The sequence below is a fragment of the Plodia interpunctella genome, chromosome 22, assembly GCF_027563975.2.
Source record: "Plodia interpunctella isolate USDA-ARS_2022_Savannah chromosome 22, ilPloInte3.2, whole genome shotgun sequence".
NCBI classification, from domain to species: domain Eukaryota; kingdom Metazoa; phylum Arthropoda; class Insecta; order Lepidoptera; family Pyralidae; genus Plodia; species Plodia interpunctella.
This window is the reverse complement of record NC_071315.1, coordinates 7,061,886-7,086,571: the sequence shown is the minus strand read 5'-3', so window position 1 is coordinate 7,086,571 and position 24,686 is coordinate 7,061,886. Positions and strand designations below refer to the sequence as shown.

The window sequence follows — 24,686 nt, the reverse complement described above, 5'->3', positions numbered from 1 at the left end:
TTATAAATTTTGCTGAACCAATAAGCCATCCCAAGCTATCGTTATGCTCAAGTATAGGATTTCCTTTCCATTGCTAACCCTTTTTTACTTCCTAATCATATTAATATAATTTGGGTGTAAATTTCAAGTGACTTAAAAGTAGTACAAATACATTGAAAATATGTAGATAAAAATATTAACATTAAAGAATGAATCAGAAAAGGGACTTAAAACAGTGATCGTTGAGAGCGATATCAATTTACATTTGATGTCGACTAGGACTCGATCGTCGAGGCAAGTTTGAAGTGCGTACAGAAGAGATTCCTGCGAATTTATCGGACCGACTGACAAACAACAAGCTTTTTATAATGAAGGCTGGCTTCAGCGAGGAATCAAGGGTGCAGCCGGGATAATAAAAGGTTTCTTTTTATGTCTGAGGACTACTGAACTGAATTATTTTATATTGATAAGTTTTTGACGCACTAGCGTTACATGACGCACAGGTCACATGAGACTGCAATCGAAAAAAATGAGAAAACATGAAATATTTTTAATACTTACACATTTCCATTGTTACAGGCGATGTGGAGTGCGGTTGACGAAAAATTCGCAGTGTATGTGTAAGTGTTAGTATTATATAATTAACTAAAATGTAATAAAATGTAATTCACATTTGGTAGGTATCCAAAATAGGTTATGCAAATAAAATGAAAAATGTCCTCTTCTCACTTAATAATAATTATCTTCTAACGATCATTTTGCTTCACCTTATCGTGTCGACCCGGCGAGTCGAATTAGTGACGACAAATAAGATGCCGCCGATACAGCATTTATCTGTGGCGTCATACTGATCCTTCAGAGTGGTCATTTTGCTGAATAGTTATTATCTAGTTTCCTGAAATTCCCTCCGGAATCTTGGAGCGTAGCTAGTCACAGTCTGAAAAGGTTAATAACGTTCTAGCAAAACCGGCTCCATTTCAGATTCCATCCACACCTCCTTGAATGGTGCACTCCGAACCTTTCAACTTCACGCGGCCGCATAAAGGAGGCCATCAAAGGCTGGATGATTACCCGGCTCGAGGTGCATTCGCATTGTGCCGGGTAATACGTCCTATATAGTCGCGTGATGTTCGCACTGTCATCAATGCTTTGTGTATTTTTAAGTTTTCTTACTTTGAAAATATTCTTATTCGTTTATTCATTCCTTTTTCTTCGTAGCCTTTTTATTAATTTATCATAAAATTTGACGTGGAAAAGTGTTGTGGAGGTCTAATTTCTGAATAATGATTTGAATTTGTTTGTAAGATCTTTATTGTCCAAAGAAATACCAGTAAGTAATATTATTGTACGTACATATGTAATTAAATCAAAATGTAAATATACAATGTCGGACTTATCCCTTAAAGGGACCTCTTTTCTTTTGAATTTCTGTGAATTAGTTCCGATAGTTGGCATAGGAGAAATAGCTCCCTCTCGCTCTCATAAATAAACTACCTTCTCGAAAACGCGTCACATAGGCGCAAAATATCATCGCAGCAAAATGCTGGCAGAATCCTGCTGAACTTATACGCTTAAGAAAAAGTAAGTATCCAGGATAAGGAAGTCTCTAGGTGCGAAGTTGAGAGTTGTTGAGATCCATTTTATACTGAGCCATGTGACTGAAGTGTATCAGTCACATGTTCGATCCTTGCCCCGGCAAGTCCCCGCGCGCCGCCCCGGCCTGCTCGAGGAACCCTCTCACGTTCTGCCGATATCGGCTTGCTTCTAATGAGATCATATCCTGGTTTAACACTAAAACCTGCAGTAGTAGGTTTAGTAGTCTGTTCGCTTCACTTGATTGCGAAACATATTTTCGGAAGAAAATGTTGCCTATTTTATAAAGCAACCCTACTTTATTTTTCAAGTCCGTTTATTAGGTATGGTACTTATATGTATAGTTTTCACTCATAAAAGTATGTACAAATGTATTTGTTAAAAAGGCAGTGTAAAATAGAAAAGCAGCGTAAAAGCTATATTAATAATGTCGAGTTCGTTTAACCTTTTTATTTATTTATTTTTATATAATGTTTGCATTCACATATTACTGCGAATAAAAATATTTGCACTACAAATACAGATCGACAATAGGAATGAAAAAAAAAGCGAGTGCAATCATAAAGTCACCGTAAAAATTCCTTTCACATCTGCCATTCGCAGACCGCCATTCTCTCCTTGCTCGTGTTCTGCGAACACTGAGTTACATAACGCTAGATAGCGCGTGCTGTGCGCCGGTGTCTATGTATTAAGTCAGTACCTACTTACAGAGGCCCCCTGCCGTGCTTCATATAGCTATATGTTTCAATTCAAACTTGATGTAGACATTTCTCTATCGTGCCCACTAGACGTATCAAATTGAATGTAAAAATGCTAAATGTTGCAATTCAGTAATATAATCAATGAATATTGCATAAAATGTAGACATAAATCGCTCAAAATTGTGTATATGCATGAATCTTGAGACGTTAGTATTTTTATGAAGAGCTATCTAGCTGAGACATGTCTCTGTCGGCGGCCGGTTTCCGCAGTTATTTCCTGATTGAACGGATCCGCCCAATTAGCTTCCAGCCCTCTAGCGGGAATGGAGGGAAATTCCCGGGAACAATGGAAAACACAAAGGCTTTTTAGTACACCGATGTTGATATCTATCCGTCTGTCACAGAAAGTTGTCTGAAAGATATTTATTATATAAAAACGAGATCAAAATCGGTTCAACCGTTTGGCTGCTACAATGCCACGGACTACACGACACAAAAGACAACTTAAGACATTAAACTCATAAATTTTACTTACATGTATACTTTTAATTAGTTGTTTCTTTTATATTATTTATCCATAAATATTTACATCAATGTGGCCGACTATGGCCAAATAAGTTCATCAATTGGTCAATCATACAGTTATTTTCAAGAAATTCTGTTGGTGCAAAACTCGAGCAAAAATATTGAGTAGATAAAACTGAAACTGGAACAACACGCACGCCGCCACGAACACGTTTCAATCCATTCACACGGGAGATTATACTACACTACAGACTTATATATTAACCTCACGTAAATTAATTGACAATTGATTTCACAAAGTATTTTAGGTGTTTATTACATACAGTTGCCAAAGATAATATAGAAATGGTCATCGGATCCATTCAATAAACAAGCGGGCACAGCTGGCAGACATTAGCAGCTGTGAGCGAACCTAATTACCACACTCGCCGGCTTCGCTCGGGCGGGTGCAAGCGATAAGGAAACCTAAATAAAAAAAGTGTGGCTTGTATAAATAAACCATCCAATTTTTTAGCTGGTTTTGTGCGTCGAAATTTATTAGAATTTTTGTTTTGTTTTTTTACAAATTGATCTGCTATGCGGTCTGCAAACTTGAATGTTCTTCATTTACAATATTTTTTAAGTCCTAATTTCCAGAATATTCTCAACACATATAATATAAAATTATATGTGTTGAGAATATTCTGAAAATGAGGCTGGTGTTTAAAAAGGCATCCTGTATTATTGCTGCTGATGTTACAAATGCGATAGTATTTCTTCTGGAAATTAATGAAGTATACCGCAGTAGATATACCTATAACCATGTAATGGTTTGTCAAGGCTGTTCGTTCCCCGTTATAAAAGTATATTATGTACTTTTGTTTATTTTTATGTTTTAGGTAAGTGTTGATTAAATTGTATATATGTTAGAAAAGAAATAAATATAAACAATTAATAAAGTCCCAAGTCTAGAACGTATCTCCGCTCCAGGATCTATTTCTATCTCGACAAATTAACAGTGCCCTGATAGTTGCGAACTGTTTAGTTGATTTGCCCTTCAGTTGCGAGTGGTTTCGATCGAGTTGCTCATTGTTTGAGGGCTTGATTCGATTCTACAAGTTTAAACTATTGGCTGCCATAATTGGTACGTCAAATTTTATGATATTTCGTGATATCTTTGTAAATCTATGAACAAAGAGGAGTTGAAGAAGGACTGCCCCGGAAGTGGGATCAGATCTTGATCTGGATCACCCTCACACATTGACGACCTCGGTGGCGCAGTGGTAAAGTGAGTGCCCCTGAACCGAGAGGTCCCGGGTTCGATCCCCGGTCGCGTCATGATAGAAAATGATATTTTTCTGATTGGTCCGGGTATATATGTATTTGTTATAAAAATATAGTATCGCGGAGTTAGTATCAAATAACACAAGTCTCGAACTTACTTTGGGGCTAGCTCAATCTGTGTGATTTGTCCTGATATTTATTTATGTATTTATACTTTATATGCGTAATAAACAACATATTGTACAATACCCTAATAAAGTTTCGCAAGACAAATCTGAAGTTAAAATAAGACAGTTTGGAACTCCAGCGATTCAGCTGAAAGGTGATTGGCTTCACTGTGCTGATTAATTGGAATCTGGCAGCTGATTTAATAAAGATATCGATATCTGACGAGGCGTGACAGGTCGCGCAATCTCAGACTGGAAGCTGGTTCAGGCGTCACGAGGTTATTGAGTAACGTCTAGTTTTGGTTCTGAGAAATTAGGTTCACTTTCTTTAGTGTTTTGTTTCTTAAGTGATTTTTAAAGTCTCATGTTTTTTTTTGCCTATACATCTCTTACCCAATTGGAATAAAAAGTAGACATAAGACTAAAAGCATTACCTACCAGTCAACTTTATAAGGACAGCAGTTAAAGAGTGAAGAGAAATAACAACATAAATATTACAACACTTAAGTACTTATTTCTTTTAAATAGGTAGTTATTTTGTTTTGTTTCGGAACTCTAAACATTGTAATAAAACTTTACTGATTAAATGACTTTTTCATGTCTGAATTTAGACAAACTCATTTCGTACGGGTGTTCGAATAGACCAATCTAGATAAAGATAATTGGAAAACTTGACATCTGTGTGCGATGTTGTCTGCTCCCTCATTCGATATCGCAGATTATGATAAAGATAAAATTAATTTAAATCCTTTGGCTGTGCTGGAACTAATGGCCGGCCAGATTCAACCGCTTATCTAATGCGGCTGCTATTAACATCAGCACCGCTCCTGTAGGAACACCGTACTATTCAGGGTTATAATAGTAATGTGTATCAGATTTTCTTTAAATATATCCAAACTTTCGCCTGAATCTATATTAGAAATACGTTTATTTCTTAGTAGGGGTGGCGGTTTAAACTATGTATGTACTTATATCTACTTATGGCAAATTTTTGTCTTTAGCGTATTTTATTATGTACAAACAAAACTTTAATTCAGTATTAATACACTGAGTAAATACTAAACCGAATCGATTCCAATTAAGCACCGCTTCAGAATTCAGAAACAATCAAACTAAACTAAACAAAAGCAATTGGCAAGTTGGGACAAACAGACGAACAATACAACAATATATCGAGTCGGGACACTGGAAACAAACTGAACGGTTACTGTTGAGGTGCGTGCCACACATGCGTGCTACCTAGTACTTATACCAAGTTATAGTTTTTTTCTAAGATTAACAGAAATATTGAGGAGGACCTAGGATTTATTGTCCCTCGATAAGAAGAAGCGACCACCACTGCTCTATATGATCATCCATGCAGCCAGCGAGCCAGAAAACTTGCCCTTGGTGTATCTAGCTGGACTCATGAGGTGCACCATGGGTTCATTTATTTATTTATTTAAAATACATAGAATTTAGTTAAACAATTTGAAAAACAATATATTAATGTACGTTTTGTAGTCCTAACCTTATTTTACCTACACGCTCCACATGTAACACAATTTTATGATAAGTACCTAGAAAAAAATTCTAATAAGTTTTTGTTTGTTAGCATAGTCCTTATACTAACGAGAGAGACCTGGTGACCCGTAATACAGGTTCTTCTGACACCTAGCACGGGCACCAGTTTTCCACACTCATTTTTGTCTATTAAGCTTGTACTTTTGTAAAATTTGTATTTCTAAGATTGATGTTGTGGAAAAAAAAAATATATGTTTGTTGTTGTTGTAACCTTTATGTCGGCTACACACTATCGAACTCAAACTGATGTCGACGCGAATAAAGGAATATTGGGTAGTTTGTGTGAGTACTTTTATTTACCGCAATGTAAAACCAGCAATATATATCCTTCAAGATCGTGCAGCCGGCATTAGGCATGTGACATAAACAACATGTCGATATAACGTGACAAAAACATCGTCAGTAAGATATTAAGCCTCTTTAGTGTCGTCCCGGGCTGGGCAGATAATCCTGGGGCCCGTCTCCGGGGGGCAATGACTTTCACGGCCAGATTCTTCGGCCCTTGGCTAGGGCTGCCACTTACCTGTAATAATCAAAGTTTAGTTTCTTGGTGCTGTACAAATGTCAGGTACGTTTCTTCCACTGGTTGCATTTTTTTTAAATAACATCGCTCCGCTATCTCCTACTTGTTTTAAATCTTCTGCAGAAGTGTATACAATCTCGAAGTTAGGTATAGTTGGCTCGGCAATAAATCAATTATTATCAAAAAGTAAGATAAGCGAGCAAAATCTAGTTTTTCAAAAACATGAACTCTATTTATTTATTATTTATCTATGCGCACCTCGACAGGAGCCTCCAGTTAATAAATCTTTTGCGTTTCCTGCAAAACATAAGCTACTGTTACGATTACGTGTATACTTTATTTGGTAAAAAAATCGTTTTGCTGTATACATAAAATGCAACTTTTTAATTTCACATTGCTTTAGGTTTACACATCAGTATTTTACGCATCAGATCCTAAACATGCTAAACAGTTAAGACAAAAAATATGGTTTAAAATTCTTATAATAATCAGAATTTTTAAACCATATTTTCTTCGAGACATTCAGTTCGGTTTAATAAGTATTAAATAATAATTTTTAAGTACTATTCGGAATTATGTACCTAACTAATTTATTGTCAATCAAATTATAATAACAGACACAATTGCTTGCGTGCTTCGAATAGCCACGTAATTTATGAAAATGGCCGACAGCGTAAACTGATTCTTTATTGATCTAACCGAGCCTAAAATACACTTAAAACTGGGCTGAAGCAAGTCATGCAATAGATTGTAGCTGGATTGTTTGAAATTCTGACACGCAGGGCTGCTTGGAGGGAGTGCTATGTAATTATACACTATAGTAAAGCAAGCGCGCCGGGGAACTGCTCAACTCCATTCTCAATTATATTCTGTTCAGTTCATCGTATTTTTTTATCTAGTGTTAAAAAACATATATGAAAAACTTATATAAAGGTAAACCAAGGCTGTGGTCATCCCGAAGTGCTAGTATAAAATAAAAGTGGTTTTAGAATCTTGCTATTCTTGACTCTCTCTAGGTATGCGGTATCGTGTTTGATTAACAATTTTTTACTTCAGAAAAATAGCCTATTTCATTTACTAGGCCTCCAAATCACACCAAAAAATTCTCAATCCAATACGAAGCGTTGTTTGACATGAAAGAAGGATAAACAAACCCACTTTAAAATTTATGATGTTAGCTTGGAAGTTTGGATTTGTTATTTGTTGAAATTGCTTTCAATATGCCTACGGAAAACATTTCAATGCATAATCATTTTCGTTGTTACAATACTAGTAAGATGTAAGTTTTATGGAAAAAAATATTTATATCGTGACAACTATTCACTTCTACGGGTCTCCTGTCATAGGGCACCCATATACTCTAAATAACCACCCCTTATATTGTATCGGAATGAAAATATATTAAATCGAAATACCTCGCTTCATCATGACGAGGATAACCATATATTTGGGCGATAGCTTCGCGATATTTACGCAATTTATGCGACACGTCAAAGCCATCATATATTGTTATTTAAATTATTATACCCCGCAGACCGGGAGCTGTAATAAAGTAGTCGGGGCCACACAGTTCAATCAACGTATATGATGGATGAAGATTATATGCAGCAAATGAAATACCTACTATTTATTCATAAAAAAATATTGACTATTTGAAGAGTCAAAAGAAAAAAAAGAATTGAGCGAAAAATGTATTCACTCTCTTCCTGCGACTAACTGTACTCATATGGCGCGGCCATTTTGCTCTGTAATAAGCTAGTGCTCCAATCAAGGCTTGTAGGAGACTAATCTTCTATCGATTGCTGATTTGCGGTCGTGCTCTGACCTGTTGAACGGGGGGTATGTGGGTGGAGTGTTCATGGTGAATGATGTCGTACAGGCAACAGCAATGGCTTGGCAGATCTGCTACCGTCATGTAGATTTCATAGGCATTCGTTATCTTATTTTTAAAGTAACGAAACGACCAAGTTACACGTTTTAACTAGAATGTAGAGTATGTGAAGTTAGGTCTGGTAAAGTTAGGGCGCATATATCAAGAATCTTTGCTCTACCACTTTGATCTGATCACTTTTTCATATATTTTGACTAAAGTGTAGAGTTTGTGAAGCAAACTAGACTCGTCTTGGCAACATTTTTACATGAAATGTTTTTGGTGGCATTATATTTACAATGATTTTTCTAGCTAGATAGTGGCATTTATTGATTATTATTATTATGCTAGAAGCGTTTGGGCGGCTTAGTTAAATAAAATCTATCATTAGATTTATTGTTTTGGTCTATATTTTTAGCTATTAAATGTGTCAAAATGGCGCGCCCAGCCAGCACTGTCCCATGACGTCACTTCGTTACTGAACGAACAAAAGATTGGCACTCGTGGCGCTGTGCCGACTCGAGTGGAGTTTTATTTTGCTGGTGCTGGCTGGAATTTTATTACTAGGCTTGATGAAAGTTTTAAACAAAAATAATTTAAACAATTTTTGGTAGTCTCGATGAACACAAAAGAGACACACCGCGTTTATCATGACCATGCCTGTATGCTAGTCACGTGAAGCTTAAGTAATATATATAACTAGAAGTCCATGTCACACGTGATAGGAAATAACACAAAGAAGTCGCCAGAGGTTCCAGGTGTCATTTATCATAATGTTACTATTGATATTATTCGAAACAAATCAATGTTTAATCGTCATTGCTATCACAAATGCCTGAACGAATCTAAGTTTATTGTTACAATAATAAAACGCTCAGAAATCCCGGTAAATCCTACAGCTCATAATATGGCGCGGGTCGAAGATAACATCTGCCAACTTATCGGGTCAAAACGAATTTTTGGTTTATTTTCAGAGTTCCATTAGCTTATCCAGATACGACTAAATTTGTGTATTCATATTCAAAATTCTTTATTCAACAAAAGATGGTAGGTTGCTAATAACGTTAAAAACTTAAAATTGTTCCGTTTTATTAACCGAAATATAATCGATATAATATCATGTTAATATCATTTATTACGAGTAGCTTTTGTTTTGTTTGATAATAGCATGGCCTCCCAATAAATTTGCAGACCCAAAGCCGGTGAAACATGTAGGAGTTTTCTTTTAATATCTCATCATCATTCACAGGCTTCATTTTCTCAATGAATGGATTACCATATTGCTTCCATTGTGTAGTTATTGACCGTTCGATTTCAATTAAAATGCCCCGAGCATTCCGACTGCCGCTCGTCACATCGCAATTAACCGTCCTCAAATCAAGCAGATATTGTTATATTGCTATATTTCACTTGATTGTTAAGAGTTAAATGGTTAAGAGACATCCTGTGATCGAAAGGTCTCACGTTTGAACTCTACCCGTGCCATATGAGTTTGAATATCAATCAGTTTATGTATCGTATGTTAATCTGTACATCTGTTTATGTATAGTAGTAAGTCATGTCAAATGCCTAGAAGACTTGAATAAAATCTGATTATATATATTATTATATATATTGTTAGTAATGATTCGCTCGATAAGAAAGAAATAATAAATATTTTAATAGTATATTTTCTGTCTATCTAACTGGTAAAGCGCGAAATCGCTTTTCCATGATATATATAGTATCATAGGATAGTGAAGAATCGTATCTTTATAATATTACGTTGAATTTTACACAAATGCAGAACTGGAGCATACGAGGATATGATATATGTGGGGATTCGCTCGTCTGGCGCTTTAGTTTTCCACAATATATTCTTGCTGCGATGAATTTGACATACATTTTTCAAGCATTTACTATAATTGTACCTACAAATTTGGTATAAGCTCCCTCGCTGGTAGGTGGGTTTTTTGGTATCCTAGAGGAAATTCGCCTACTGAAAGTAAACAGCTCTTTATCCCACCTTCCATTATTCATAGAGGATTAAATATATCAAAGTTATCCGTGAGTGGGCTGGACAATGCCCCATTAGTACATGGCACTAAATCCACCCTTACATTTGTTCCTTCGAGACAAAGGAGTTGAGATGCGGGCAGGTCGGTAGTGGTTGGATTGTCTTGGCAGTGAAATATCGGTAAAAGTTGTGTTTTTGGCGGGCTGAAAATTGGCAAGCTGGAATTTGCGTAGGTCGAGAATATTTGTATTAATCAATCAAGGCCATTTGTCTAGAGCCTAGATTGAAATCTGTTTGTAAACACGAGGATTTCAGTGATACAATAGTTGCCAAAAATTTAATGATTAATATAGTTTTCATGAACAGTCTTTTCCGAAATCAAAGACAACTGATTACAAGGAGCGTTCATATTCATTGAACGTAGGCTTACCAAAGTGGACGAAGGCGTTTAAAATTGGTATCTATGTACCTATCAACCACAAATGAGAAGAAACGCCAAAACGGATTTTCCATGGAAAGTTTGGACTGGATAACGAATCGGCTATATACATTTTCGAAGGTTTTTTTGTTATAGTATTTAAAGTGATCTCGCTATGTCTACTTAAATCCAAAGTAAAGTACCGAGCGTCTGCAGTCGTCGGATCGTAATTCAATCGCAAACAGCTATCCGATCTCGATCGCAGACTGTGTGCTCAGCGCACGACGCGTGGATATTGAAAATCATATTGTGAGGTATCTATGTGCCGAAAAGAAAGTAAACGCCTACTGAAAAGGTCTTAAGATACATAAAACACTCATATTGCAATTGCACCTGTCAACTGACGTTAATTTTTACCCGCGCGCCATCGTCGTTTAGATAAAATGGCGTAGTTTGTGTATTTTTACGCAAGTTAAAATTAACGTCATATTTGTGGTTGTTGGCTCAACCCACCCTGTTGAGCCAAAGCTCTAACGTTTATAATATTAGTATCAATGACAAAATTAGATGAAATCTATGAAGAAAAACTGTTCAAAAACCAATGTCTTTTTCTGTATTTTATTTGTTCACAAAACAGTCGTCGTTGTAAGAAAAATAATAATTTGATCAAACACAATCAAAATGGCTTTAAACTTTGTTTTATCATTATCATTACACAGTATAAAACAAACCCTATGCATGCTTAGAAAACTACACAACGACTTTAATGCGGGTTTTATCTACATACATCACTACTGATTTAAGAAGAAGCTTCATAGTACCCGTGCGATTCCGGGGTCGCTAGTGAATGATAACTCTGTTAGATATGTGCCAGTAAAACTCTGAGTGAATTGTGAATCTTGAGATGGATAAGGAACGGTTGTATAAGATTGCCATTTTTTGTGCCAGAAAGATATAAAATATAAGACTCGAACGACAATCCTAGTGCGGTTTTATGGTCTCGCACATCGTCACCGGTTTATGGTTCCGTAAGGCTTTTTCATCAACGTAGGTTCGATGTAATCACATGGTGGTCTGTGTGATTTCTGATATAAGGACATGTATATCTATTCCGTTGATTTCATTATTCATCACATATCCGATTTCATTATAATCGGCCCAGACATTTTGCCGTGACAGCATGACAGACAGAAATACTTTCGCAGTTATAATATCGATATGGAAGTAAGGACATTTTATGTTTTAATTTTTTGACAAGGCAACATAATGCCACATAATGCCATTTTCAGAACCTTTCTCTTTTGCATAGTGGCTTAAAGAGCTGTTATCATAACACACTATCTATGTGATTGCCAAGTAAACAGATGGGTTTTATGGGTCCTTTATACTTGCAATTCGCTGTACAAACAATAACACCTTCATAAACAAGATGTTCACAGTGGATAGACATACATGTTACTTATTTATTTTCCTACGAGTACTTCTGTTGTTGTAAATATACTTGAAATAGTGGTAGGGTCTATCTTCATTAAATTTTGCGTTTTCCTACGTAGTTAAGATGGTATGGAAAAGGAAATTGGGTACCATTGATCCCTGAAAAAATAACTGTTCCCGGTAATACAACCAGGTAAAATATAATAACAATAATTGGTTTTTATTTTAGTTTTATGTTCACCATTTGTTTGTAAGGATGTCTTTAACAATATATTGTATAGTATACTAATTTCATTTATTATCATTTATGTCGTACGTCCTAGTAAAATAAACATTTTAAATTAATTTAGTATTTATACGAATTTATACGAATTTCATCTGATATTATCAGATGAAATTAATTTCAGTTAAATTAAATAAACACTTCAAATTAATTTCGAAATTAATTTCAGTTAAATTAAATAAACATTTCAATATAATTACGCCGATCTGCATGTCCGTCTGTCTGATCATTAAATTTAATATGTGAACAATGTCTGTTCAACGAGCTCTCATTTAACTGGCGTTATCAATATGATCATCTTTGGTTGATAAAAAAGTACTCATTGATTGGACACGTGTTAAAATATATTTAATTAAAATTTACCGACTACTATTTGACTAATTCATCGTCATCATCATCATGTGCAGCCCTCCGGGACCCACTGCTGAATCATGTGCAGCCCTCCGGGACCCACTGCTGAATCATGTGCAGCCCTCCGGGACCCACTGCTGAATCATGTGCAGCCCTCCGGGACCCACTGCTGAATCATGTACAGCCCTCCGGAACCCACTGCTGAATCATGTACAGCCCTCCGGGACCCACTGCTGAATCATGTACAGCCCTCCGGGACCCACTGCTGAATCATGTACAGCCCTCCGGGACCCACTGCTGAATCATGTACAGCCCTCCGGGACCCACTGCTGAATCATGTACAGCCCTCCGGGACCCACTGCTGAATCATGTACAGCCCTCCGGGACCCACTGCTGAATCATGTACAGCCCTCCGGGACCCACTGCTGAATCATGTACAGCCCTCCGGGACCCACTGCTGAATCATGTACAGCCCTCCGGGACCCACTGCTGAATCATGTACAGCCCTCCGGGACCCACTGCTGAATCATGTGCAGCCCTTCGGGACCCACTGCTGAATCATGTACAGCCCTCCGGGACCCACTGCTGAATCATGTGCAGCCCTCCGGGACCCACTGCTGAATCATGTGCAGCCCTTCGGGACCCACTGCTGAATCATGTGCAGCCCTACGGGACCCACTGCTGAATCATGTGCAGCCCTCCGGGACCCACTGCTGAATCATGTGCAGCCCTCCGGGACCCACTGCTGAATCATGTACAGCCCTCCGGGACCCACTGCTGAATCATGTGCAGCCCTCCGGGACCCACTGCTGAATCATGTGCAGCCCTCCGGGACCCACTGCTGAATCATGTACAGCCCTCCGGGACCCACTGCTGAATCATGTGCAGCCCTCCGGGACCCACTGCTGAATCATGTGCAGCCCTTCGGGACCCACTGCTGAATCATGTGCAGCCCTACGGGACCCACTGCTGAATCATGTGCAGCCCTCCGGGACCCACTGCTGAATCATGTGCAGCCCTCCGGGACCCACTGCTGAATCATGTACAGCCCTCCGGGACCCACTGCTGAATCATGTGCAGCCCTCCGGGACCCACTGCTGAATCATGTGCAGCCCTCCGAGTCATGTGCAGGCCACGTCTTATTTTTTATTTTTTATATATTAAAGCCAAAGTGGTTTTTACATATTTCATATAATTATGTTAATAAGATAACCATTAGCTAAGAGTAAAACTTATCCGAACCAGAAATTATAGAACACCGCGTCTACTTTATTTTAACACAGTTAATCAACTTCTGATTTCCCGAGCGACAGAATTGATTTGTGAACAAAATTAACTTTTTGCTGTTCGTAAAAATGTAATTACTTATAATGTTTTTATAATTCCAAATTTTTGTGGAAAAGCCGTATATATGTTGAGAGTAAAAGTTGCATGATTTGATTGAAAGGCAAATTTTGAAATAGTGTCAATTTGCTAACCATAAACTATTTTTTTTAAGAAATCTTTATTATAATTACCAAACTCAGAACATATATAATAAACTGGTATCAATATTCTTGCTACCAGACGAACAAAGGAAAGATCAATAAATACTGATTACCGTATTTTATAATTTCGAAGCATTCTCGCCGCCTGCAGATCGGCGCGATATGACATGACGCCCGTGGGTTTTGATAGAAGCTGGACTGCGGAATAAAGTGTATTATATACACTTATATTGATCAAGGTAAGGCGGACAGCAACTGTGACACAGCTTTACGTGCGGGGTAGACAGAGCCAAAAATAAAAATAAGAGTTGGCGCTAGTGTGCGGGGATGCAGTGCCTTAATTCGGAAGGTTTAGGTTTCCTAGTCCTTGCTTATGATAAAAATCAAATATTAAAAAAAAAAATTAAACCTGGTAACTCAGTTCTTCATTTTCATTAAACACCTCCACAACGGTAGCTCTACTAAACTTACGTTATAACACACTCATTAAGCAGTAGTTAACTATCTTAACTATGTGCTTACAGCACACGACCGCCCGTAATAGTCTCTCCGAGGTCGAGAACCATAACATCTAAACACACATCAACTTATTATCAACATAAACATCAAATTGTAATTAAAATGCTGATAATAGTTTTTCATTTGCATCTACCAAGTAAAGTCTGAGGACAGTGAGTTATGCAAAAAGAATAACTTCTTTTATACTTTCTTATCTACCAAATTACAAGTTATTTAAATTGTTTAAGTTAGCATTAAAATTATCTTTTGAACTAGCCTTGCGTCGATCTTGTCGTAACTCCGCGACATGTACGCTATCACTTTCGAGTATCTGCCTTGAAATAATATAAAAAGTTTGATGTTTGAAGCTTGACTTGTTACGTTTTTGTAATTATTGCTTAACTCTTTTGAGTTTTCAGAAGATTATTACAGTTTTTTTGTGTATTAACTAAGCAGTAGTCTAAAGTTGATTATAGAATTTTGTATTTGAATTTAACTATTTTTGTTTTTGGACGATACAGTAGATCAATACAAATCCTTCACGAGAATATCTTGTTAAACATTTTGGCCAACGTCGATTCAATTAAAGGAATATCATGTGTTTGTCTTAATAATATCATTACATTTGCAGCAGTTTTTCATCGTTTTATATATTAGCTATAATAATATTTCAATGAAAAATATGATTTTAGCGTGGGTGGTATGCGGCGTCGCAAAGTCTGGCCGATACCATGTATTGTACCGCCACTGTATTTGCATATACTTGGGCTGATACTGCACCAATGTGTCTAACACATCCCAAACTTTGGAAAATATATTATTTCCATTGTTTTAGATGAATATAAAGGAGATTAAAATAAGTACGTAACTGATCATGAAAGGCCAAAATATAAGAATGACGTTCTCAAAATATATAATTATGAGTCTTTCTATCTTGCATTCATCCTTTACAGCTTTTCGCAAGATTTCCTTCTCTAGACCGATAATACAAGTAGAAGGCAATATTGAAAGAGTGCAATCCATAGTCTCATCTGAACGTTTTTCCGGTTTCTACCGCAGCAAGTGGGCGTCGGAGACCAGTATTCATAGTATCGATAGTGTTGCCACGTTTTGAAATATTATCGGTAATATCATCATCATCATCTCAGCCACAAGAAGTCCACTGCTGGACATAGGCCTCTCCCAAAAATTTCCATAATGACTGATACATCCACAGCTTGCGTCCAGCGGCTTTCTGCTACTTTGATGATATCGTCAGACTACAAGTTAGTAATCGATAATATTGGTAGTATAGTCAGTTGATACTTAAGTCAACCATCTATCATGCAATCGATCGGCAGCACTACTAATTTATTGATCTACCGAATTCACGAAACACAATTGAGAAAAACAGACACACATTGGAGATTCATAAAATTCATAAATGTTAGTTTTAATCCAAAGAGTACAATCTCCAAACCAGCATCAACATGAAGTTCTTCTGTGAGCTTTGAAAGCTGGTCGGAAGCAATCTCCCGACAAATGAGACTTTGAATGTACGCGGTGGCCTTTCACAGGGCTAATGTGCGCGTGCCATGCTACAGACTGTAGCGATTTTAAAGTATTTTCGTTTTAAAATTCGCGCTTCTTCAATTTTTTCTTCAATTATTGTAATTTGTATATTGTTGAGTCATTTATTCCCCCATAAAACATATAAATTTGCCGTTCCAAAAAACCTCGGAAGGTTTATCAGGGCTCGAGTGTGAGTTGCTAACATTTAAATTATCCCGCGAGCTCTTGTCACAGAATGCTTACAGGGACTCACGTGAAGCCGTCCAAGCTTTTCGCTTGTAAACAGACTCGTAAATAGAGCAAATTGGTCTCAGAATATGCTGACATTAAAAAAGATGAAAATTGAAGGATTCATATGTTATAAATTAAATTATAACAAATTAGTAATTAAAATTATGTGAATGTTTCTACATATTAATTAAACATAACTTTTTGTATGATTTACGATGTCTTATTTTCACTTAAGTCTAAAATTTCGATCAAGTTGATATTGTTTCTTATTAACCACCTCACATTTTTTTTTATTTCTAAGCGATAATTACAAAATGTAATTGAATAGGCTAGGCCACACAACATACTCGTAAAGAATTTTAGAAGAAAGTTTACTTAGTTTTCTATAATACAATGTGGTTACTAAATTCTTTTTGGTTAAGTATTAACTTTCTACAAAAAAATATATCTAGTGTGGCATAATCTATTAATATATTGAAGAAATTAAAGATGACGAGCTAAGAAATAAAATAAATTAACAGAAATGTGAAGAAACGCCAGTGCGCCGGGAGTAATGCCTCCACCAACCACGGATTGTGAGCTTCCGATCTGACAATCCGCAATTTCAATTTTATGGTTCAGATCTTAGTCAAGTTAGTTGTTGAAAAGTGATGGAGAATATAAAACAGCGTCATGATTCTCCTATATCAGTCACTATTGAGACATTATTCGAGCTATAGCCGTAAAGCAGCAACTTGGCTCGTTCGGAGATATAGCTACACCGCTTTACATCGGACTAGATAGCACATCTTCATAACATATAGGACTGACACGTGTATTTATTATTTTTTAATTACGATGAATGAAATAAGAGTTATGAGAGTCTTGTGGATTGTTTTTATCTAAAAAAGAATACATAATCTAGATGAAACAGGCAAACATACGATCTCCTAGCGATCGCCTGGAGATGCCGTATTGGGCCGATTAATGCATTCTCAACTGACAAATAGACTGATATCAATATCACTCTAAAAGTATATCGATACAAGCTTACTTTATACAATAAGGAACTTTAGCTTACACGGCTTGCGGTATCTAGACTATTAAAAATCTGTGTACAGTTCGTATCAGAAATCGGAAGCATCCAACGTTACGACCAGGGTTTTAGGGATATGGCTCCATTGATGTTGCATTATTTCTTGGTTTGGATTTATATCAACGTACCTATTTTTGTTATGTAATAGCCATTTATGTCTCAGTGTTGGGAAAGGGCCTATTTCTCTCTCTTTCTTCCACGACGCTCGGTCCAGTGCCATCCTTTGTTGAACTTGTTCAATTCGTCACTCCAGCGCATCCGTAGGCGACCCGATATTTATTTCCCCTTTTGATTATTCTATCAAAGTAGGTAAGTTTAAATTAAGAATTTATATGAATGCTTTAAATAAAATTGTAATTTAAAGTTTAATGATTAGTTAGTGATATAATTATCAAAGAAATAAAGAACAACAACGCGACGTGGAAGGAATAGACTAAACCATCTACAGCATTGAATTCATAATTAACTATTTGGCGTTCCCTCGAGTCTTTTCTTCGGTTCCCTAAAGATGGAAACGAATCTCCAAGTGACGCCTCAACATGTATTTGTAATTCCAGCAAAACAAAATAAATTATGTACGGAATTCTGGGGCCGTTGCATAAATATTCTTGCTTATAAATAAAGGAAGAGATCCGAAATTTCCACTAATTTAATATTGAACAGCTACAAGACAAGTGGTTAAGATGTTTGCGACTTGCAGAATTTAGGTTCGAATCGAATATGAACAACAAGAATTGTCATGTAAAAATCAATAAAGTGATTTTACAAAGTGACCATTACACTTGAGCAAGATACTTTTTGCAAGCCAAACGAGAAGGAAAGTCAGAAAGCTGAGCCTCTTCATTGGAACATGGTTGAAACTGTAGAGAGAGAAGACTTCGTCATATCCTTTGTGCGCGTGTAGTAGAAGTACATAATGTTAGAAGAAACGGGATTGGGAGCGTGGTAATATCTCTGGTGCGCCGTACGGTCAGTTTTACAAAGCGCAAACTGCCGCTTTGTACTCGTATGAGACTGGCTCGGAAGTTGTATGGATCATCTACCTCATTTGGATACGCTAGCCCATCGTCTTCAGTGTCTTTGGATAAAGCGAATGATGTCGATGAAGTAAGATTTATCTGCTCATGAAGACGGAAGAATGATTGTGAAGTATATCCTAATTCAAATACCAATATATTTGGTTTGAGTACGTATATATACACGTTTACAATAAAAGTTATAGGTACTTATCCAAAAATGAAAAGTAATTTATTTTTGTCATATAATGTCATCCAACAAAATATATCCGTCACAAAGGTCGCGCTGCCCGGTGGACCGGACGAGCGACCTTATTACTTTAGTTCTGTTTGATGTGCTCCGTCGCAAACAGTAATCACAGTGAGACGTGCTGGACAGTAATACTGGTCTGTGGTGCTATACGAACAATTAGTGAATATTGAAGGATCATCAAGGACAACATCCGAAAATTAAACTAATTTCAAAAATATGTCCGAATTTTGACATTTTGTTTATATTACTGAAGATTCCTAGTGAATTAATTAATTGGCCTTAATGTTGTCGGGTCTCTGCTCCGTGAACATGTGAATTCTAATAAAGAAAATTATAATTCTAAAATACGAATTATTGATGTGAATAATGCATTGTGAATTATTGCACTCCATTAAAGTAAAATCTTTTCTTACATTGAATAATGTATTAAATATGGAAAGTAAATGCAATTTTTTTCAGGCAACCTTGAACAGTATTTAAAAACACTAACTATATTTATATTTAGCTCGCGTGAGAATCATAATTATTTTGAACTTGTAAGATAGACCAAATGACTACTTCTATCGATTCCAAGACTAGTACCGACGGTGGAGGTCTCTGTCTGTCGAATATAATACTTGAAGGATCACGATCACGATCATCGGAAAATTTTAATGAAAGTGCCAACTATGCGATAAGTCATCTGTTAAAGACGTGAATGTAGGATTGGAATATGAAAGCAGCCGGACCGCGGGCCGGCGATGGCGTGGAGTAGTTATTGCGATCGCGATCCGGATAGAGGCTCTTTCACTTATTTGTAGTGCGCTTCTTTTCATGCAAATTCAGAAATGTTTGTTATTTAATTCTCCCATCTTTTGGTTTTTTACCTATTTTAATTTTATATGTGGTCGCCGTGTACTGTCTCATTACTCCAACAAATTCTTATCTAGTGTTGAGAAGTTAATTTTGATTTAATTAAGTAAGTAGTTGTTTTATGCAGATTCAAAATGAATATTACAATACAATACAATACAAATACTCTTTATTGCACCAAAAAGAAAAAATACACAGAAAACAATTTGTAATAAATATAAGAAGGTACAAAGGCGGACTTATCACTAAAGCGATCTCTTCCAGTCAACCTTTAGGTGGAAGGAGACATATATATATAAAAACATTTAGGCGCAGTAAAACAAACTACCAAATATATAATTACATACACTATATATAAATAAATACATTACATACAATATACATACATATATAAGCATACCAAATACACATATACATATACATATAAATACATATATATACATACATAAATATCATTATATAGAAGGAAATACATGTACAATAAAATTAGGATACGTTAGATAGATAGTGAGACTTAACGAGTTGCTTAAATTTGGTCAGAGTCTGGGCATTCCGAATATCTAAAGGAAGAGCATTCCAAAGACGAACAGCCTGAACAGAGAAAGATTTGGAGAAAAATTTAGAATTAGCTACGGGAAATCTGAGTCTCAAGGATACCGTGCTGCGCAAACTACGAGAGGAGCTGCGATCATCACCGACAAATTTGAAACGGTCCTTGAGATAAGGTGGGAAATAGGGATTGAATAAAATTGAAAAAAGCATGGATACAATATGCAAATTACGACGAAGTCTAATGGGAAGCCAGTTTAACTGGGAACGGAACGTGGAAACGTGGTCATATTTACGAAGTCCATAAATGAAACGAATAGCGAGATTCTGCAGGCGTTCGAGTTTGTTCAGCTGTTCTTCTGTAAGGTCAAGAAAGCAGCAATTAGCGTAATCAAGGATAGGGAGAAGAAGAGATTGTGCAAGCGCAATTTTGGTGTTAATGGGCAAGAAATTACGAAGCCGTCTGAGCGAACCAAGTGTAACAAATGTCTTCCGACTAATTTCTTTCATGTGGACTGACCAAGATAAAGTTGTATCAAACACCAAACCCAAATTTCTAACGGACTCGCAAAAGGAAATGGTTTCATTGTTAAAACTTAGGGATGGCAAAGAATTCCAGTCTACGCGTGAAGTAAAATAAGGACTACCGATAATTATAGCTTTAGTTTTTGAAGGATTTACCAAAACACCAAAAGATTTACTCCAGCTAGATAATCGCTCCAAATCGTCGTTCACAATGGCAATTGAAGAAGGTAAGTCAGCTAACGACGAGTGATAATAAATTTGCAAGTCGTCAGCATACAGGTGGTAGGAAGACTGAAGATTATCAGTGATATTATTAATAAAAAGCGCAAATAACAACGGAGAAAGCACGCCACCTTGAGGTACCCCGGCCGAAATCCGGCACCACGAAGACTTTTTGTCCTCAATGCGTACGCATTGTTGACGGCCGCCCAGGTATGAACCGAACCAGTTAATAGCTGATGGAGATATGTTCAGAGTGCGCATCAGACTTAGCAGAACGTCATGATCGACAGTATTAAATGCATTCGTGAAATCTAATAAAGTAAGGATAGTCAACTGCGAATTGTCCATGGCGAGACGAAGGTCGTCAGTTATTGTTAGAAGGGCCGAGGTTGTGCTGTGTCCAGCACGAAACCCCGACTGATACACATTAAGTAGGCTATTTTTATGAAGGAAAGAGTTTAATTGTAACTGAACTAAACGTTCCAGAATTTTAGATAGGAAAGGAAGAATAGAAATAGGACGGAAGTCGGAAAATGAGGAAGGATTAGGTTTTTTAGGAAGTGGAGTAATGAAGGCAGTTTTCCACGTTGAAGGAAAGCAACCAGAGGAGAGGGAGTTGTTAAAGATTTGTGTAATAACAGGCAGGATAATATCAAGAATCGGAAGTATCATTTTGCGACTAATATCGTCGGAACCTACTGCATTAGAAGTCACTGCAGAAACACACTCTTGAACATCACATTCAGCCACTGGAGTAAAAGAAAAGGAAGAAAAGTCGGGAGGTGAAAGTGACTCGAGGTGGTTTAATATGGAAACTTTATCATTGCCACCGAAATTACTGGAAGAGGAAAAGTGCCTGTTAAGGCCGTTTATGTCAAGGTTATTTGAGATGTTGTGGTTTTTCTTTCCTACTCCCAGAGACTTTAGAAATTTCCAGACTTTGCCTGGGTCACCGTTTTCTACGGATTTATGAATGTGACGGCGTTGGGCTTCCCTGCACATCCTGTTGCAGACATTGCGAGCCTCGACGTATTTAGAACGATATCTATCAGGATCAGCTTTAAATTTTGACTTTGCACTATGCTTTTTAGCAATGCAAGCTTTTATTTCATCAGTCAGCCAGGGTGCAGGTAAATGCTTGACTTTAACTGGACGAATTGGGGCATGTTTGTCGTACAATGCTAACAACAGAGCGTTAAAAGTCGCAATTTGATCGTCAATTGAAGCAGAGTCGAAAACAGATGCCCAGTTACATTCAGCGGCATCCTCGCGCAAGGACTCAAGGTTTATGGCACCAAAATTACGCTGCAGAAGAATTTTGGACTTAAATTTTGGAGGGCGAATTTTATAGGAAAGATATAACAGATCATGGTAAGAAAATATGTCAGCATTGAATTGGCCATGAATAGAAACAAGATCGGAAGAGGACACTAGAATAAGATCAAGGAGGGAGGGAATACAATTAGGAAAGTGATGGGTGGTATCTAGAGGTAAAATGGCCAAATTACAAGCATCGACAATTGATTTTAAAGTTTTAGCACGACTGTCATCTTTTGCTAAGCATGTATTAAAGTCACCCATAATAATAGTATGTTTATAGGCAGGCACAATGTCTTCCAAGAGAGTCTCTAAAGATGAGAAATAACTAATATTAGACGAAGAACTATAGAAGACACCAAGAAGAACGGGATCATGAGAAAAGGTGACTTCAATAAAGAGATATTCAGCCTCCTTGGAAGAATCGGCCACCTGAGAAGTGTGAATGATTTTAAAAGGGATGTGGGATCTAAGATAAATCGCAACGCCACCTCCACCTTTGTCAGTGCGGTCATTGCGAATTAGCTGGAAGCCAGGTAAAGAGTAAGAAGTAGAGGGGTGGCAGGAATTGAACCAGGACTCTGACACAAATATAGCATGTATGTTTTTGCTATCAAAAGTCGCAAGCAAATCTGGATAATGTGCCGGAATACTTTGTGCGTTGATGTGAACAGCATTAAAGTTTTTGTGCACGTTTGAAAAAACATCATCAAGAATCTCGTTCAAAGGAGGAGTAATAGAATAAAAACTGTCATCACTACTAGTGGAAGATGCAGAGAAAAAGTTATCTTGTACACTACACATAATATATAAAAAATAAAAAAATATACTCAAATATAAAAGATAATAAATAACAAATAATACTAAAGACTACAAATATAATACTATACTAAAGACTACAAATATAATACACCTTACCACCCGCCAGCAAAACCGACAGAAACTATGCCATTGGTAGGATACATATATTTAAAAAAAAAAAAAAAATTAAAAAAAAAAAAAACACAAAGCTGATAATGTGTATGCCAAATTAAGAAAAAAAAAAAAAAAAACGATTTTAAACAAATGGCATTGACATAACAACATTCAGCTGTCAAAGTCAGGAAGTGACAGTGACAATGTCAAAGGAAAATGTGAAGTGTGGTGTGGTGAAAAGTTTTACGATAAGTTTCGCAAACATAAAAAACAAATTTACAAACACTAAATGGAGGTAGAGGAACCAACCTATTGAAATTTGAGTCACGGACGACTTGTGAACAAAATGGCCAACAAGGACGAGTGGTTACAATATGATTAGGATGTGGAGCACAATCGGATACTATTTTTTGTTGACTCTTCGGACTCGAGACGTCGCTGTCGCAACCGCAGCTTTCGCGGGCGCCGCAGCAGGCTGGGGAGCCGGCGTCGACGCCGATGCCACGCCTGGTTTCGCCGCCCGCGAACTTTCGCCAACGGTTGGGACCTCACGCAATCTGTCTATATCCTCCAAGGCGTAGACCCGATGTTTCTGCCCGTTGTGCCCGATGACGAAGATGCAGCCATCTCGCGTCCAGCATTTAGTAATACCAAAGTGTTGACGAGCGGCCATAAACACTAGATGTCTTGTTTTGGTCAGATACTCCGACAGTGTCAAACCCGTCCCTTTAAGACCGGTCTTAGCATGCCAGAATTTGTCCTTATAACATATGTTTACAAATTCAATAAGAATCGGCCTTGGCTTCTTACCACCCCTGTTTTGTCCTATGCGATAGCAGCGAGCAACATCTGCAATGGAGAAACTATCTAAATTCAGACTGTCTGTAGCCATCACAGCAATTCTTTGCACCAGCTCCTCATTAGGACTCTCAGGCAACCCGTGAAGTAGTAGCATATTACGCCGAGTGGACATCTCGAGGTGATCCTGGTGTTTCATAAGTAGTTCTACTTGACTTTGTAGAGTGCCCATGGCTGTAGATATGAACTGCTGAAATGTGGAGAAGTCAGTGGGCAGTGATGTGAGTGTTGGGGAAGGATTGGCCTGTCTTAGGTTTTCTTCAAAATCCGCCATCTTGTTATTGAACAATGTCATTAGATCAGTGATCGATTTTTGAATAGATTCCATAGTGAAGTGGTGAAATGTATGAAGGAAACTAAACTGCTGGCAGGTAGTATGCTTTATATGCAACTGATAAACATATACTTTTACACACAGAACACAATAGAAATAATTATATTTTAAATAAAACTGGAGAGACAAAAAATCACAACTGATAGTTTTAATGCTACCAATATTGAAAATGTTCAGTAACGATTCTCTTTATAAATGCTTTGAAGCTTTGTTTCTACAATTCTATATATACAAAACGTAAAATACTGTAAAGGAAAAAATATCATCTAAAATACTATGCGTATGATGTACATCATACGCATAGTAATCTTAAGCCACACTTTCAAGATTGTAATTA

The 24,686-nt window shown here is 37.0% G+C and overlaps 1 protein-coding gene across 1 annotated transcript in view; it reads left to right on the top strand.

Annotated features, from left to right (window-relative positions):
• Positions 1-24,686, top strand: part of LOC128679832 (probable metabolite transport protein CsbC) — a 76,725-nt gene that overhangs the window by 40,811 nt on the left and 11,228 nt on the right. The window contains exon 15 of the mRNA XM_064436704.1: positions 559-599. The gene's annotated coding sequence lies outside the window, so the exon portion shown is untranslated. The remainder of the gene's footprint in view (positions 1-558; positions 600-24,686) is intronic.